The sequence below is a fragment of the Trachinotus anak genome, unplaced genomic scaffold (assembly GCF_046630095.1).
Source record: "Trachinotus anak isolate AG129_WGS33_773 ecotype Australia unplaced genomic scaffold, CSIRO_AGI_Tana_v1 ptg000011l, whole genome shotgun sequence".
Taxonomy (NCBI): Eukaryota; Metazoa; Chordata; class Actinopteri; order Carangiformes; family Carangidae; genus Trachinotus; species Trachinotus anak.
The window spans coordinates 5,682,326-5,698,685 of record NW_027273862.1 but is presented as its reverse complement, the minus strand read 5'-3'; the positions used below and the strand labels follow the sequence as shown (position 1 = coordinate 5,698,685).

At 40.8% G+C, this 16,360-nt stretch overlaps 1 protein-coding gene across 6 annotated transcripts in view; it reads left to right on the top strand.

The window, feature by feature from the left end:
• The first annotated feature begins 4,180 nt into the window (after positions 1-4,180).
• The window catches only part of LOC139628454 (A-kinase anchor protein 13), a 105,546-nt gene continuing 93,366 nt past the window's right edge, over positions 4,181-16,360 (top strand). For 2 of the 6 annotated variants that reach the window (XM_071490131.1, XM_071490128.1), the window contains exon 1: positions 4,184-4,581. The gene's annotated coding sequence lies outside the window, so the exon portion shown is untranslated. Of the gene's footprint in view, positions 4,582-9,567; positions 9,945-16,360 lie in introns of those variants that run through there. The other 4 variants (XM_071490129.1, XM_071490126.1, XM_071490130.1 and 1 more) reach the window with 4 other exon arrangements.

The window sequence follows — 16,360 nt, the reverse complement described above, 5'->3', positions numbered from 1 at the left end:
ATGTGAGAGGAGTCATTTATAGTGATGAATACATGGGGAATTCACCCAACTTTGCAGTTTTCCTCAGCTGGCAGAGGTTTTTAGCATCTTTCAGCTAACTGTTTTAGTTTTACATCCCAAAACTTTACTGCTTTGCTTCACTCTCACTGCCCTCATCATCAGCTGTTTTCATGGGCTGCAGGCAGCTGTTTTCAGCAAAAATGCTTGGCTACCTGCCGAGCGTGAAATGAATGACAAAGTTAGCGGCTAGCTGGTGAACACAGCCGAGCATTTAGAAGCTAAATGGCCAGATATTTCCTCAGCAGTTAGTGAGGAGCAAACGGAGATGAAAGAAGAGGGAGTACTGGACTTACATTCACCCGGTGGCCAGAAACATGACTCCAGATCAGTGCTAATGTTGCTCTGTGTCTGCTGGCAGCATAAAAAGGAAAGTGTTTGCTGGCCTGTTTGCCACCAAAACCTTATAGGGTGCCAACATGTTCATTTATGTTTTTATCTCACATCTCAAGCTGCTGCATGATAATATTAATAGAAAAAATAATCTGTTTATTTAAGTAATATGTTAAGTCTACATATGAAATGTAAGTGACATCTGCTGCTATTTAGAGACGATTGCATAAAAAATAAGTGATCAAGTTATGATGCACTGATGTCTCATTTTATTTTTCTGGTAAAGTTCAACATTCATTCTTGACCTTGGAAACAACAGCTGACAAAACAATCTCACCTTAAGAGATCTGATGAAGATCATGTAATACAATCAAAAGCTCCAGAACACTTACTAAATTGACGTCGCGGTGAGATTGAACTAACCAAGGTCAAAATTGAATATTTAACCCCAGATTTTAAACCAACAAGGATGAAAAGTGATCAGACAAAATGGAAATTTCATGACAACTGGACCAAACTCCATCTGCTGATGAAGCTCGTGCATCATGATAAAAAGTATCAGAATGGCGACTAAAGATTATTTTTCCAACTATAGTTCTGTAGTGCTGGTGTGTGGTTTGGACACAGGTCTGAAATCACCTGCACTGACAATGAGCTTAAGAGTGAAATCCCAGCTTAAACAGTGGTGTTTTAGGCAATTGCAGACTGTTTTCAGACTGTTGTAATTGGGCAACTTCACTTACATTTTATTGACAAATGTTACATAATTTTGGTATTGAAGTTCAAACTGTTTCCCTCTTTTTGGCCTGTAAAAGTTCTCCAGTGCAGCTTTAACTGAAGAAAAACAACAAAATCCATATGGCCCAGACTGAGAGAGAGGAAATGTGGACAGCGCTGCGGAGTGTAAGAAGCTTTCCACTGAATTGAGAGACAGTGTATGCAGCACTCTAAAGACACTTCAGCCAAATGATATGCCTCTCGCTCCTTTCCCCTCTCTCTATCCTCCTTTCTCTTGAAACTAGTGTGTTTTTGTCTCTATCCAAGTGTTTACTCTGGCTGGGGGGTTTTCAGTGCTATCTCTTCCATCCAAGTCCTTCAACTTACAAAACCTCCTTTTATCGCTGCACAAAGGCAGCTATGTACTTCTTTGTGTCATGCTTGTTTCACCGTCTCACTTATGTTCTGGCAGTCTGCAGACCGCCCTGCTTCAGCATTCCCCCCACGTCCCACCTCTCCTCCTCCAAACTGCAATAATGTGTCTAAGGGCAGCTCAGGATGGCGGTGAATGGAGAATCTTTTCAATAGCACCTGCCATTTATCTAACCCTCAGTTGGCTACAGGTGGAGGAGAGAGACAAAGCCCCAAGCTCAGATGTTTGTGATGGGAGGAAAGCCTGGATGCCTGTGGGGCCACAGATGAAGCCTTTCTGTGGTTACATTTCACATACAGAGATGGAAGCCATTCACTTGGCGGGTGTTTGTGCCTGTGTTTGATGAGGTGCCAGATACCAGCTTGTTTTGCAGAAAGCTGAGCTTTAAAGACTGCAATAGAGTTTGTTTTATAGTATATTTTTATAGCTTTAGCTGCTGTTCAAATATGTATATGTGGAATTTAGTCAACTAATGACATAACAGCTTGTGTTCATCAGCATTTTCATTTTTGTACAACCACAAAAATGCAGAAATACCCACTTTTCTACAAATGTACAGAAATTTCATTTCATTCTACGTTCTGCCTGCTGCAGCTGAAGACACTGCACGGCGGAATACAGGGTACTTATTGTGTTTTTCTCTTTCTGGCAACAGGCATTTATTTGGAAAAGCCAGCAGACAGTAGTGTGATTCATCGTTAATGCTTTTGTCACAGTTCTGATCCATAACAACAGATAAGCTATGCTGAGAGTGGAGTGCCAACAGACACAAGCTCAGATTCTGAACGGAGTCGGATAGGTCAGCCTGCTCTTGCAGTGACAAGCCATCAATCTGGACTCTAGTTGCCTCATAAAATGATCAAAATAAACTACTTCAAATCTTTTAGGATGAGTGCTCTCAGACTCCCTGTCTAATTCACACAAGACTCCTTTCCTGCATTTTTTAATATGTGATGTTTTTTTTTTTACAAGCTCTAATGAATTCTATTGATTTTTGAAGGGAAATAATGAAGGCTATAAACCTTAATTTGGTCAACTAAAGCCAGGGAATGAATGCTCCTTTTCAGCATTGCCCTGCTTTGCACTCATACATACCCTTATTTATAGAAATTTGATGAAAAGTAAGGTTATTTCAACACTGATTATTTTGTATGCATGTGTATAGCAAACTCACAAGGTCTAGTAGTAAAACACATTTCACACCAGTCGGCAGCTTCGGAATAGGAGCATTTGAATGCTAAACAGTGCTTGTCAGAGGTAGGAAATCATTTCTGAATGTAAGGAAACCGTTTCACAAAAGGACAGATGCTCTATGAGTTGTTTTGTCGTGAAGTAAAACAGCACTGTGCTTGAGTCTGCTTTTCCATTGGTTTGTATGATAAATAAATGAGTCAAACCTGATTGCACTTGCTCAAGCTTGTAGACCATTGCAGAAGTCCCTTTGAACCAGTAGAGGGCAGTTCAAACCACAAGACTGGCTTAAAGGTAATGCACTGTACACAGTCACGATGAGACAGCAATGAAACCTCCCAATAGCGCATTACAAACACCTACCTTATGTTTGCACCACTGGACAATCTTGGATTCATACTTTAATGACAGTTGGTTATACTTTCCAGCTCTGACTACTTGGCCCATAATGTGAGCCACTACATAATACATCTCTGTCCTGAAAAAAAGGGAGAGATATAAAGTCATCCTACTCTACTCTTACAGATTCATATACTGTGTCTGCTATTATCAGTGACCTTTATCATACTGTATAGCATGTAGTCACTGTGGTGTGCCATGATGTTCCTACAGACAATGTGCTGAATGGTGAATTTAGTGTCCTTACAAGTTAATGCATTTCCCTGTATAGTGATACTGAAGCCTAACATTGCTACACAGTGTGATTTATAGTTGCTCTTTCAGGCCGAAGTAAAGCAGTTATCAGTTACAGTGTGGGGAATGTGCAGAGCTGTAGGAAACTGTGGTTCTGTGGTAAGTGAGTCTGAGAATTAAAGTTAAAGGTTTCACATTTTACATACAGTTCGCTTAGTGACAACTACAACTGAACATGTTGTGCAATACCACTATTTCCACATCTGTTACTTTTTTAACACTGGAACAAAAAATGTCTACGGAAGTTGGTAGTTAGATGTTAGAGGATTCGAGTTTTATCTCCACAATAAAAGTACTAATGTTGAAACATGACCGTTTTGCTTGAGCTGGTACGAGGTCTTGTTTTTCTAGCCAAACTTCGGCCTGTGTAATAGAGAGTATGGCACTCATCAACACAAAAAAACAAATGAGCTCTGCTCCTGAACGACCGTGAAAGTGCGGCAGATATCTAGAAATGTTTATGTTGGAGTTATTTTAGTATTTTACACAACCATAGAATGACACAGAAGCAAGACACAGTTACAAGGACAAAGATAGACCCAGAATAAGTTCAAAAAAAAAAAAAAAACTAGAAAAGTTTTGAAAACGCTTTTTGGATAAACTCATTAACTGTTCATAAACATTATCTTACCCAATAACCCGCACCCGTGAACCTTATGAGGATATTCTTTTATTATGAAAACTGAAAACAGGAAGTTAATTTCATTTGGCAAGTTTCATCCTGCTGTTGACGTGCGAGCACCACACTGTCTCCTAATCTAGAAAAGCCAAAATCGTAATACCTTCGCCCTGTGAAAAAATTAAAATAAAAAATAATAATAATAAAACCTTCACTAAAGTGATCTTGGCCTTCGCCGCGACTGCAGACACACTAGTGTGAACTGAGCTCCTCCAGAAGGAGCTTATAATAGCCCTGCTGCAGACTCCGCCCACCAAGTTGTCCTGGGAAACACTAACAACTGTAAGAAAGTGCAGCCAGACCTCCTGTTCCTGAGCGAGGAGGGCTTGGTCGGAAAACCACGCCGCTGCTCCTCCATTTCACTCTACAGCGCAAAACTTTTGAAAAGGATTTCGGCCAAGCCTCAGCCGCTGCAGCAGGAGGATTATTATGCGTCCGAAAGCTGCTGCTTCTTCACGCTGAGCCTCATTTGCTGAAGGTAAGAAGAGTCATTTACACTGCGGGCTGCCCTCCACTGAGAGGGGCTCTTCATGGCTGTGGGAAGCTGGGCGTTTAACTTGTTGCTTGGTAGCCATGACATCCTCCTTCAGAGCCTGCAAGGCCGATGTGGGAACTTCTCACGTTTCTGTGAACCCAGTCGTCCCGTAGACATGAAAACTGACACTAGACAAGAGCAGCGACATACGACTGAATAAAGGCGCTGGGGCGATTTAATAATGCTTACATCACTGGAAAGGCTCATCATAATGAAATGAGATTTGTAACAGTTGTATAAATATGTGGCAAAGTTATTAATATGACAAGAAGAAGGCCTTAAGATAAATAGAGCTCCATATGTTTGGATATATTACATGTGCTGTTGATGCCACTTTGCATTAACACTTCCAAACTTGTAGGTCAGTTTTTCAGCTGTGGGGATTTCTCAGGTCTCAGGGATTCACAAGTAATTCTGTGAAAAATTGCATTGAGCAATTGCTGTGCTATTAATCAGTAAAAATTATGATGTGCTATGAAACTGCTTTTTACAACAAAATTGATAGATGCAGTATAAAGTACAGCCCAGCCTTAACGGTCTTTATAGGTATAAATAATTACACTGACAATGTCCCAAATAAAACCTCCAGTTAACACAATAAGACCATTATAAAGCCTCAGTTGGGAAGGACTAAAGATCCCGGGGGGGCTATTTTTTTTTTACATTAAGGAAGTTTGGTTACACAAGCTGATTTCACTTCATGCTTTATTTCTTATGCCTGTGGGAGAGTCTGCACACATGTAAGTGAAAACAGTAGCCTGCTAATTCATTTCCACTCGCTTGATCTCACCCACTTAACCAGGCACGTAAACATGGCTGCCCTCTGGATTTCCATGTAACATACTCACAGTGTGCATTGCTCAGAAGTCGCGTCATGGACCTCATTGGTTACACTTCCAGGGGCACTTGGACTCACTTGAACTCACTCTGTCAGAGCCTGCAAACTTCTCTCGTGAAGATGCCCAGTCAGACACCAGAGGGGAATTTTAGTTTTGATTGTAAAACCGCACATGTCACATTTTTCCAGTCTTTCAAAATGATCTTTTGCCTCAAAACTGACACTAATCTCATAAGTGATCACATGCTTTATGCTAACTTAATACCCATACTAACTCACACCATAATAATCATAATAGTCTTTGGACTAATGTATCATGTTAAATGATCCTCAGTATTAACCTGTGCCCTGAGAAAACTTGCAGAATGTGATGGAGCAGCTGGAAGGGCAGGTTTTATATAACTTCATCCTTACTGAAGAGTTTCTTTATTTGCTGTCAGAGAGGATGGATGACAGAGTGTGGACACAGTTGTTATCACTCCTCTAACTTAACGGTATGAGCCCCACAATCACTGGTATTGGTTTGTGACAAGCATCTGTTCCCCTTGTTGTCATTGCAGGGACTGGTTACAGTCAGTGATGACTCAGAAGAGACTCTGGTCTCTAGTCATCTTCCATTTTGTTGTCTCCATGCGGATGATTTTTACTGTGGGATTGGCCTGTAAATCTGAGTCACTGCCATTGAATGTAGGCATTCATCATCCATACAGTATTATGTTCTGCAGGGAAGAAGGAAATACAGCTGTTGTAACTCGCTCCTGTAACTTCTTAAAGGTGTGTCAGATTTACAGCATCACTTAAAGTACTTTGATAATTTTTAACTTTTATGTGTCAGTTGAAGTTTTCCTCAGCTCCACAGAAACACATTTACTCTCTAATTTTCCTCTGACACATTGTGATTCACACCATGATGATATAATTTTATGTTGGCATAATTTGACATTGATGCGTAAGGCTGCACGATAATGTCCAAAATCATAATCACAATTATTTTGATTGCTATTGAGATTATGATTATTTATTACGAGTATTTGTTGATTTTTAAGGGACAAAATTGTTGCTCTTGTGTTTTCACTTACATGTTGTGCAACTTTCCTGCTCATGTGCAAATCTTTGTATCAAAATAAGACTGGTAATATTATACTAAGACTTAAATTTAGCACCGTTATTGTTCTTGGCCATGCTTTCATCATACTGCAGTTTGTGGTGGGTTTTTTTAGGTGGCTGAACAAGTTAGTTGTGTTGCTCTGCAGTGCAGATACAAGGCTCATGCTCTCTTTGCATATGATTTGTTCTTGCTTAATATCATTTGCCCTAAACCCGGAATACTTCCAAACAAGTGATGATGATCAGTTTCGAGGGACTAGCTCTTTGCCTTCTGCTCCAGACTTTTGATTTTTGTTTTTCCCGTCTGCTCCCTGTTGTCACATCTCCCCACAAGTGAAGCCAAAACATCTTGACCGCCTGCTGATGGCTGGCTGTTAGTTTAGGAAGAGGAAGAGTTTTATATGAATGGATCATGCATTTTAAAGTTCCTCTTCACACATGTTTTAAACTATATTAAAAAATGAATATTGTGTTTAACATGGTTTTCCCTCATAAACAGTGAAAAAAACAGTTGCTTACTCACCAGTCCAGCAGCATCAAACCTCATTTCCTGTTTCCAGTGTTGGAAAGCAACACCAATATGTTATATGTCTCTATCATGTCTTTTCTTCTACTTTTACTCGTCACTTTCTGATAGGACTGGCCTCCAATCTGCCCTGAAGACACAGCGCTGGTCAGAGGTGTTTTAACCTCTCGTATTATAACAACAACAGCTGAAGCTCTTGTCTGCTCCTGGCAACAAACCTTGTTCGGTGCAGAGAAAACTTACAAGTAGACCCCTTTTAATCTGTGCACTTGAAAAGCCAAACTGTAAAAACAACAATTTGCTGTTTTGTGGGGTGTTATGTGCCACACTGTTTCTTCACTGGTAACCGTTGCCAGGCGACCAATTGGTGATTCTGGGAAGATACTGCCCAGAGCCAAGTAACTATCCAACACATACCTCCCAGTAAAATGACATTTCCACATTTCCACTCCTGGAGCTAAGCTAAGCTAAGCTAAGCCAACAAATTGGTGTGTAAGCCTGATATTTAATGGGCAGACATGACAGTAGTATCAGTCTTCTCTGACAGAAAGGGAATAACCAGATATTGCTATGGGCCGTCATGTTGTCAGGATAGGTATCATTTTTGTTCAGTCACTGCACATGTAATTTGTAACAACAAGCTGTATATGCAAATAAATACCACGATAAGTTATCAGTGCCTTCTTCTCTCTGTGCAGTTGATGCTATTAACCAGAGACAGTGAGTGCAACAAAGCTGTGGTAGCGTTGTTAGATTGCCAACACTCCACAAACCACTAAACATCCATCCACAGTTACATTTTTCTTCATAAGACTGAGGCTGTCAGGAGAGAACGTCTACATTTCCACTAAACAAAAGCTTATTAGTCTGCTCCCTGCAAACGTTGGGCTCACTTGTGAGGCCGTCCTAGGCAGAAATATGTATTTACCTCCAGTACAAGAGACAAATGAAAGAGGAGCTGGCCTCCCACTTAGAGTACTGTAAATTGCCGTGAGGATTCTGCTGGCTCCATGTTGAACCCAGCCAATTTCTCATCTTCACAAACCCCCTAATTTAATGATGATGGAGGATACGCACAGTGTCAGCCTTGTAATTACACTGTATTTACTGTTGAATGGAAGCATTAGAGGAAGTCTTACAGGTACGGGTTCATGATGTAGTACCGTCTCAGGGATGGATTTTGTATGCCTGGGAGGGCGACTGCTGAATTCTCTACTGATATTTACAATAAAGCCTCGACTTAGTTTTTGTTAAGACAGGAATTGCTGGAATCCTGTCAGCATGCCAAACAGCAGCCGCACTCCCTGTTCCCAAACAGCAGCCATCTCTGCAGCTTGTCCAAACTCTGTGTGTCCCAGAGTAGTCTTTCTTTTCTCCTCTTTGGAAATTATCAAACTGACTTTGTTGTTAATGTGCCTGTGGTGATACAAAGGTTTCCCGAAATATGCCAGCGCTGAGTTTCCACAAAAACTGGCAGTATTTGACAGCAAAATTAAAAAAAAACAGCAGGTTTGACAATACTTACTGTCATTTGGAAGACATTTGTAAGACTTCCCAAACACCAGGACTCCTCTGTGCTGCTGCTGAGACAGGTACACGGTAGATTTTATTAAATTATTTTTGGGCCATTTTATACATATTTAACAATAGAGGAGAATTGACAAAATATTAGGTAGAGAGGGACAAATTTGATCTGACTGCATCTAAATCCAATCAAAACCCGAAGGCCCAAAACAGTAGATTTTTCTTTTGCCCTTTTAAAATGGTGTAACTCCAAGTTGTAGCAAAAAGTAGTAATGTACATTTACTCAAGTAACTGTCATTGGTTAAAATATCCAGTATATTAATCTGTTCAAATTAGCTCCGCCTTGGGAAGCAACACCGTTTAAGTAGTGCTTACATTTGTCATCATTAGTCCTTGCTTCTGATACTGTTAAGTACATTTTTAAACACTATAAAAGAAAACTGTAAAAAGTGCTTATCACATTATTTTAGAGTCGAAGGTGACTTCATAAATGTCTTGCTTTGTTCAACCAACAGTCAAAACCCCAGAACATTCAATTTACTGTCATGTAAGACCAAGATCAGCAGCAAAGTCTCAAAGGTTTTTGACATTCTTGCTTGAAAAATTACCCAATTACTTGTCTTAATTAATCCATTATCAAATTTGATGCAGATTAATTTCTGTTGCCATGCTGCCAATAACTTTGCTCTTCCATTTAAATAAAAATGTGAATTCAGGACTTTACCTTACAATGTACTGTGTTTATAGAGTGGAATTGCTAATTTTACAATCTAAATGTTTTAGATTATTTCGATACCTTTTCCACCATCGGCAGTTGGAATATATATACACATATATCTCTATGTCTGGTGCCACATAAGAGTAAAACTTGAAAATATGGCAATCATTACCTATATCCCAGAGCTTCCCATCTATTCAGTGGTTGAAGTTGAGCAGCTGTTGACTATTGTCATTGGCCTAAGGAGATAGTGGTAGTGTGAATCCACCCACACTCTTGTCTACAACACTTCATGGTCAAAGAGCAGAGGCAGGACAGTTGGAGTTGCACCATTGCAGTTACAGCAGACACCTGACCTGTGGCCTGTAGGCTCCGCCTCTCCCCTCTGACATCAGGGCTTTGATCTGCCTACTGTCTGTGTTAGCACAAAGCCATATTTAGCTCAGTGTAATCAGTGTGGTGAGCGCTCACATGCCTGCTGCTGAGGATACCTGCCTAGTATAAACACACCTGCTCTCTCTGATGGGCTTAAAATGAATTTAATGTGCACTTGAAGGGGTCCGCTTGCAGCCATTGTCATCAAATAAACTGGGTAAGGTTTTTCATTAATGTCTTCATGTGTGGGTCGTTAGCTGAGACCATTGCTGTTAAAGTTGCCCCGTAGTTTAAGATGACAGAGTTAGAAGAAATATACAGAAATCACAGTGTTTAGGTTGTAGGTGGTGACGTTAACAAGAGAAAAGCATTATTATTTATGAATTTACACAGTGAGGTTTATTTCTTTTCTTCCTTGTTTTTGTTTTGATAATATTCCACAGGGCAAAGTCTGACTGTGATGCAACTACTGTGCTTAGCAACGTCTGCCTCAGTGATAATGCTTAATGGATTTAATAACAACATGTGTGACCAAAGGCTCTACTGTTAAATCCAGTAGCAAATTGGGCTCTGTTTATGGGAAATCACATATTTTATCTCTGTGTGTATCAGATGTGCTTGATGCAAGATACAGGGACTTGAATGTAGATAATTAAATATTGTTACATTTTATGCAAAGGTGAAATCACAAAGTGTATGATGACACATTGTGATGGACCACACAGTTCTCACTTTTAAAGGGGTGCTTCAGAAAGTAAGTATTTCATGCCCATAATATTTGGAACTTGCAAGAAGGAAAAGGGCAAAATCAAAGCAGTAGAGGCCGAGACACTCTGCAGTCTAGTCACTAGAAGGGGTCAGACACCAGAAAATGCTGGGTCCTACATTTCCCATGATGCAACCCAACAGCGTTGGGACCTTTACTTCAATCAGCCGTTAGTTCCACAGGTGGACTACTTCAGAATATTTGGATCACAAGCATTAATCATAACTCCATCCATCCATCCATTCATTCAGTCTCAGTTTGGTACATAGATTGTCCTTGTAGGCTGAGTTGTCTGTTACATAAACAGGGAGTCATTGGGGGAAGTGAGCACTTCATGCACATCACTTTCAATTCTGTTCCGCAAACCACTGCAATGGCTTTAGCGTCACATGTCTAATCAAGTTTTGAAGGATCTCGAAAGAAACAGAGCAAACTGACTTATTATGTGTCATCTGGTTCCAGCCTTACTCAGTGGAAAGACCCCGGAGAGGTCAGCGTTGTATCACAGGGTAAACACACACAAACGTGCATACATGTGGGGAATTTGGAGTTTCCATTTGACCAAATCGTATAACACAGCTTCACATACATAAACTGTGACTCAAATATAAGTAGACAGCAATTATTGACCACAAAGCCATTATGTGGCTACTAACAAAGCGTTGACCATACGTTTATTTGTCTTGTTGTATCACTTGTGTCACTTGATGTGTTTCAGTTAAAGTTTGTGAAGTGAAATGATGTAAACTAACAATACACATCAGCCCTTACTGCAGCGCGGTAATATTAATCTGCTCAGGCCTGCTGTGAGACTGAGGTTAGCGTTGCTCAGGGTAAACCTCTTACCTCCCAGATGGGACTAACAGCCACTTTCCTTTTCTAAAACTCTGCTGTCTCCCTCTCTCTCTCCGTGTTTTCTTTGCTCCTATTTTGTCTTCTTTTCAATGCCATTTATTTCACAACAGCATGGACAAATGAGTAAGAGCAGTAAGTTAACAGCTGAATGTTGTATTGATCATTTTTGAAAGAGCTTGCACCAGAGTTTCCCTCTTAAATAAGGTGAAATCCACATCGTCCATCTAGCTCTCAGCCATCAGGACCTTGTCAGAAACCGGTTGCCAAGTGCAGCCGCTGTCAAACAAATGAAATTGCCCTGCTGATAAAGTAATATGTTAAACACAGGCATAGGTATACAGCGTGCATATGCCACTGCAGGTTTCTGGGCCATATTGAATTTTTCATTAGATAGTCATAACACTCATAAAACTCCACTGAAAACATCAGCCATGCCTCGTTTTTCTGAAGGGGTCACCATGCTGAAAACATAGCAGCAGCACTCATGTTTGCTTAAAGGAAAAGTCAATCATTTTGTGAAAGCCGCTTATTTACTTTCTTTCCAAGAGTTACATGAGAACATTGATTCCACTCATAAATCCGTATGCCAAGTACGAAGCTACCACCTCCAGCCAGCCATCTTAGCTTAGCATAAAGACTGGAAACAGGGGGAAACTACTCGCTCAGCTGTCTCTGAAGGAAGCTGTCTACCATCGCTTCTGTAGGTCATTAATCAACACGTATTATTTAATTTGTTTCATCATTACGAAGTGTGAAGTGAAGAGTAATTTGGCATTTTCCCTGTCAAACTACAAATTTCCGTTTTTACATTTAAGTTGTTTGATCCTGGCTTGATTTACCCGTTTCCAGTCTCTGTTATAGCATAAATTAGCTGGCTGCTGGGCGTTGCTTCATGTTTCTTGCACAGATGTGAGAATGATATCGATCTTATTATCTAATACTCTGCAAAAAAGATGTTGAGCTATTCCTTTAAAGTGACCACAGAGCCCCTCATGGCCTCATGGTGGTGGAAACATAGGGGGAGGGGGTGACATCAAACTTGGGGAGGAGCGCTGATCAAGGCTCAGGCCCTGATTACAGGCCTGCCCCCAGCGTGCCTCACAATAAGATAATGCTATCTGGGCCCACAGGTATTTGGTTTCAGTGGAGAGGGTAATAACTGTCACCAAACACTGAGGAGACCTTTCATCCCTCGGCCTCGTGTTGTCAGCCAGCGTTTGTGTGCAGTCTCTGCACAGAGGCGGCTTTTGTGTGGCCTGGTGAAGTCGCGTCAGCACGAAAGCCTCATATCTGTCCATAGAGACAATACCTCGGTTTGATTAAATCAAACAGCCGTGACTATCTAAATGGTAGTCAACATGGTGTGTCCAAGTTACTGAGGTGGCGTTGTTAAGAATGTGACGTAGCCCTGACTAATTTAGCTGTGCCCCAGAAGAGCAGAGCTGATAGTGAACTGTAAAAAGAATCAGATGAGGGTTCAACACAAAGCAGACACACTTTGTCTCGCTGGAGTTTTGTGCCACGGGTGTGTGCGGTCAGTGTACGTCATGTTCTTGTGGTAGGCCAGTAACTAGTGGGTGACCAGGGGGAGAAAACACAAGATGTTAAACAAATATCTGAGTTAAAGATCAAACCTCTCTGAACCACATTGAGCCTTAGTCCTCCCCCACTGCCCCATGTTTGAGGAGTTTGATTGCCAATCTTAGGCATTCATTGAGGGAACTCTGCACCAGCGAACCTGTCACGAGTTTGAAAGGCATGGTCATCAAGACTTTCAGAAGTCTTGTATTGCAAGTATAATGTTATTCATTGTTTGAATTAAATGTGGATATTTTGGCCTAATAATGTCTAGTTTCATTCTGTCTTAATTTTTACAGCAATTTTGAAATGGACAATTTTATTCAACATACAGCTGTAACTCCAACACTCAATTCTAATAAAAAGTGTAAGATATGAAAAAGACAGGTGGATAATAACAGAATAAAAGTTAAGAGGAGTGAGGATGAAGATCAGAGAATTGCTGGACATTTCATATAAACGCTTGTCTCTCACCAGGATTTAAACCATTTAAACCAGCCTGAAAGCTCTCTCTGGCACTCTTATCTGCCATGTGGTGGTAGAGGTTTTTATCCAAAGCTCCTTACGGTGCCATGAGGTCTTACATCTAAAGGACTAGTCCTGCTAGTGGGCATTGAACCCCTAAAACGGGCTGTGTTTGTGGACAGTTCTTCAACAAACGGGGAAAACCAGCAGAATCCCATGTGACGGTGATGACAAGACAAAGTGATGTTTTATATGTTTGGCACACGTATGTATTTATGGGTAAAATACAAAAATAGACCAAAACAGGATCAGAGAGGAAAGTGTCCCAGCCAGGTTGCCCTTGTCTAGTTTATGTTAGAGGGAATGAGCCTTGATAGATGGGGTACAAACTCAGTCCTGCTGCTCCCTGAGACTTAAGTCCTGTCCCTGTTGTCATCATGGAGTCCTGGTACTGGATGACACCTCAGATCTATATTGGGCCTCTGTCCCTCTTTACAGATGTCTCCATGTACTTGACTGCAGCTCTGCACAGCCAAATTCAAAAAGCTGCACCAAGAAGCAGCCGCAGGTAACTGTTGTCCCCATAACATGGATCTCCATTGACATTCTTCAAGTTAATTAATAGCCAATGGGAGGTTTTTGACCCAGAAAGGCTGCAGTATGAAGCTTTGAGGTGATAAAACACTGATGTTCATTGTCAGTTATGTACACTGTGTTCACATGATGTGTCCTGTTTTATTTGGAATCCACACACTAGACATTTGAGCAGCTACTAGCTTCCACTAAGTACTTTTTTAGGATTATTTGTCTAGGATACGTCCTGTGGTCTTTTTCAGCAGCAGATGGGAGGATTAAAACCAAGTTGTTGTTGAGATAGAGCATTATTTGATCATTTCTTATACCTTATTGAGAACTGGGTGGTTCTCATTGGTATGTGGCTCTTATAAGCTCCAGTCTGCTGACTCTCATTTGCATCACAGGTGTGATACCAAGGTTGGTTAAAAATATTCATTGTTCTTTGAAGGATGAACTCTTGGGCAGTTATGAAGTATAGTGAGCTTAAAAGGTACATCATAGATGCAACTATTAAAACTCAAGATGCACCGTTGCATAGAGTCTTGTGCAGCAAATAAAATGAGACGCACTGAACATGGTCATTCTGAATGTTATTTTCCAGCATGATGCTGGTTTGTTGATAAGATTATTAGACAGATCACCAAACTAAGGTGTGATAATCACCCTCTACATGACTGACGGAGTAATGCTACTCTGGGAATGGCACGTAGATAATGGCTGTAGGGTGGAGTTAGGTTAGCACCTTTGGATCATACACAAAACCATAATGCCCTTGTTTCCTGAAGCATTTTCCCGGTTACTGCTCAAACCTTGACCTGCATCTAACACGTGCATTTGTTTAGGAGTTTAAAGAGTTGTGGCCTTTGGACAGGAGGACTCAGATGTTCCTACAGGATGTCTCTGTGAGGGAGTGGTGCTGGCAGAAAAGGTTACGTTGACGCCATCATGGGCCTCTAGTCACCTCTGATCTACCCACTGTCTACTGTTCCTACCAGCAGTTCATTAGGTTTTAATGTGATCAGGTCTGTGGTAAATTCTCTTTGAATTGAAGGATTTTGAAAAAGAATGATTACATTCCACAAAGTAACTGGCTCATTTATGTTCATACTTATAAATTATCATCATCTTCCATGTAGTCGAAGTAGATGTACATGTTTTATGAGGAAATGCGTTCAACAAATGTGTTAGATGCCAGATACACACAATGCATTTTGGTAAGTAACAGGAAATATAAATATAACTTTTGTTTGTTTAGAGGAAAACTCCACAGGGCACCTTTAAGTTGTGTCAGTGTCATCATCTGATTCAGTGAACAAAGTGAAGCTGTTCCTGTGGCTTAGATTGGAACTAAACTGGTGTTTACTTGACTGTGACATTTACCTGCATTGGATGCACCTCTATCCACAGGGAATCACTGAATCATGTCTGATGGCAGACTGGTTAGTTCCACTAGGAACAAGGATCTCTTTCCCCAAGAGAGAACTTGTCACAGACAAAAGCAGCACATTTACAGACAGAGCTGCCAAGAAATATATAAGGTATTATATCATAAAGATATTAGTTAATCAGCTGCAGCCATAGTCTGTTCTGTCCATGTGGTTGTGTTGGGGAATCCTTAGCCTCAGCTGATCATTGGGAAGGGTGTAGGAGACAGTCCGATTAATGACTTGTGAAGCTAATCCTATCCATCCTCCCACTCACGCTGCAGTCACATGGCTATTATGGCTTATTTTGATAGCCAGGGGACCTGTGGAAGCCATAACAGGTCCATTCACATCCCTGACTCGGCGCATTACCACTCCAATCCCAGCATTGAGGGGCTTTTGTCTCTTGATTTATTGGTCCATTTGTGATGGTTGTGCACTTGAACGTGGCTGATGTCGTGCTTCTCTGTGGCCCTCCTCTAGCAGAGGAAGAAAATTCTCTTTTAGTAGCAGTTCAAAGGCAGTTTCTGCCGTAATGAAGACTCTAAGGAGCTCGGCTGAAGGCTGGCTGCACCCAGTGTTTTAGGTGGAGTTAATGGGTTGTGCAATCTCTATAAGCAGGTGTCGGGTCGCTGTAGGTTGAGCTTAGAGGATGTTGTTTCTCAAGGTTCTTCTGTTACCAGAGAAGGACACAGTTTGGTTTGGATACAAGTTCTTTTCCTGAATTAAATGGATAATACTCAGATTTTTCCCTATCTTGTTTGAAGAATAGTAAAGATAAGAATATTTGTTTGATGGTATGAGTTGGTACAGAGTTTGAGTCGATTATTGCCGAGTGATAATGAGTTTAACTAAAAATGTCAATGTCAATGTTTAGTAAACCAAACGTTTAACATGATATTGCCATCTGTTTAGTTAAAAGTCCAAAACAAGAGTTTCATTGTTATGTATGTGTGTTTTTGTTCATCA